The 2779-nt window shown below is 47.3% G+C and overlaps 1 long non-coding RNA gene across 1 annotated transcript; it reads left to right on the top strand.

Moving 5' to 3' along the window:
• Positions 1 to 513: 513 nt before the first annotated feature.
• Positions 514 to 1500, top strand: LOC144097993 (uncharacterized). The gene is made up of 3 exons (XR_013307122.1): positions 514 to 723; positions 824 to 935; positions 1418 to 1500. It is a non-coding gene; the product is annotated as an uncharacterized LOC144097993 (long non-coding RNA).
• Positions 1501 to 2779: the final 1279 nt, after the last annotated feature.

Raw genomic sequence — 2779 nt, 5'->3', positions numbered from 1 at the left:
AGCGTTGCAGAATACCGCGACTAAATCTCTATTTATGTCGATCAGGGTTATCGCTGACCAACCTTTGCGAGTCTTGTGGCGAAATAGAGTCAATAGATCACTTTTTCCTCTTTTGCCGGCGGCTCGCTTCTCTCCGTAGAACATACTTAAAGATCCCCCTCGCTCGACTGGGGCTCCCTCTATCTATTCCGATCCTACTCTCCTTCGGGGCAAGCGCCAAGGGATATGCCTTGGAAGTGTGCGCGATTTTATTCACCGGTATATAATTGCATCAGGTAGATTCTTGTGCTAAAATATGAATGCACAGCTTCTTCATTTCCTTGTTTCACCTTTTTCATCCAAATTTGCGTCTTCTGCACAAAATAATCCAATTATTCCACTCCGTACCCATGTGTGCTATTGTATCAACAATGTACCCTGGCCAATCCCCCACCGTGGGTACGTGCCATTCAGCCAGAGGCCATCACCATCATCATCACAAAGAAGTGTTGCGACGAGTGGCGGAGACCAATGTCAACGCTGGGTCGCAGAAGGGGTGTGTTCGTTTTCCTGAGAGACCCGAAGAGAAGGCGGTGCCGAAGGAGGGCTTCTTTCGCTTAACCTTTCGCCACGGCAGCATCTCCGGCCTCGTCGGGTGGGTCGAATGCACACTCATCGGCAACAGGGAGCCGCGAGGCAGTGCTACAAACAAGCCGCAAAGGGTTCTACGCTGCGAACATGACAGTGAGTAGACCTCGGCCCCTGTTTTCAACCGCATGAGTTCGGCGACAAGTGCGGGCCTCGGCAACGGGAATAAGTTTGTGCTGTGCGTGTTTTTTCTCAGACCTGTGGCGTGAACATGAGCATTCTGGCCGCGGACACGCGCTGACCCGAGTCCATCCACGACGCGTTCGTCTGGCGGCACTCCAAGGCGGAAGAAGGCCTGCTGGACAACGGTGAGTTTTTTCTGGGTAACGAAAAAAAAAAAGCCGTGACAACCTTCGGGCCACCTTCGTCGCATATATTAAGCTCCAGCACTATGCATTTACCCAGATCTGCTAAAGCTACATGAATCGGTCTGGCTAGTTAAAACTTTGCAATCAAGTTACAGTATGATACAGTGTATTGTCACCCTTTTGTTTATAATTGCAGCAGAAACGCAGCACATACATAACATTGTGGAAATAAATGTCTAAAAAACCAAGGCAAAATGCACCTTACGGCCCTTGTGCCGTGCAGGCAGTCATAGCACATCATTTATATCAGTATAATGGTAAAGGTCTCACCTTACAGCAGTGCTCACTTATACGCCTCAATCATGCGTTGTCCGGCTGTGGGCTACTGAGCACGGATCTCTATTTTATAGTAGAGCTTCCTGTAATGCTGTTGAGATCACCGAGAAATGACATGCTTAACTGCATCATTTTTTGTTATGCAGGAGACAATTTCTACCCGCTGGAGCTATGGTTGCCTGCGCCAGTGCTGTGGCATCACAGACCCAACTCAGCAAAAGGCATGTGCAACACGCCGCATGCTTTCATGCAGTTTGTGGGTGAGCGCTGCGTCAGTGCGCCGAAGAGCCCTGCCAGTGGGAGTGGATAATGAACATCATCACAGCTCGTGCTGCACTTCACAGCCTCTATTTAGATGTGCCCATGTCAGCAGACGGTGCAGGCGACACTGCCACTGCCCCCGATAACAACGGGACACCTCTAAATGGTTGCTACCCCGTAGAGACAGGATCCCTCCTCAGATACCCGCTGGGAAGAGCAATGCGCTACTGTCTCCAGAGGCAGGCGTACCTAGAGTGGTGCAGCGACAGTTGAGGTGGAAACTCCAGCGTCTAGCAACGACTCACCATGCTGGCGAGGAGAGTCATATCAGTCACTATTTCTGTTGCCACTGTCATTGTGTCATGTCAGTGCACAACACACATCTGCAACTGTGTGATGTGGTTGGGCCCTTGGCCAACCTATGTGCGGCCAGAAGCCTGCAGTGACAAGTGTCCCTATCGGCTGCCACTTTATTGACAGTGTGTTTGCCAGTATACGTCCCAATGACTCAGGAAACTGCTGCACAGTCTCTTTCCGAAGGCGGAAAAAGTGTTGAAACAGCTCGCGCATTATGTAATCATCATCATTATGCACTCTCCCTTGCCAATGGTTATGTCAGCCCACCTACCGCTTCCATGCTATCACTCCAGCTTGGTAGAGTGCCTGTGGTCATTACCGGTGTGAGGAACATGCAGAAACAAAACGTTTAGTGCTGGAGTAAGGCATCAAATATTTGTGATGCTTGTTAGAATTAAAAAGCACCACCAAAGCTTGTTTTTTATTGCATCATACATTTAGTAAGTGCATTTAAGTTTTTTTAGGCATAGCATTTGACACGAGTGTTTCTATTGCATGAAAGGCAGTGTACACACATGCGTACTTTACTTTGATGTACAATTACCATAGCGCATTTCCAAGTGCAGTTAAGAAAAAAAACTTTAGAAAAATTTTGTTCAAAATGCCTATTTTCTCTCATACAGAGGCTACCTGTACAATAAATACTGCATGGTACAGTCTATATAATGCATTTTCAGAGCTTAAGCATTTTGGCACATATAAAATGTCTAAACACCAAAGCTAAGCTTTTAGCATGATGATATGTGACTAGGGGTTTCCCTCTGTGCTAAAAGCTGTACCTACTGCAAGGATACCATTGTAGAACAATGCATAATACATATTTTAAGGTTCAGTGGCTACAACGACTGCTGAATGACTAGAACAATTTCACTAATAGACAAGGATGTGTA

Source organism: Amblyomma americanum, chromosome 1 (genome assembly GCF_052857255.1).
Source record: "Amblyomma americanum isolate KBUSLIRL-KWMA chromosome 1, ASM5285725v1, whole genome shotgun sequence".
In the NCBI taxonomy this organism is placed as follows: Eukaryota; Metazoa; Arthropoda; class Arachnida; order Ixodida; family Ixodidae; genus Amblyomma; species Amblyomma americanum.
Note: the sequence above shows the minus strand (reverse complement) of the source record. Positions and strands in the feature narration are given on the sequence as shown.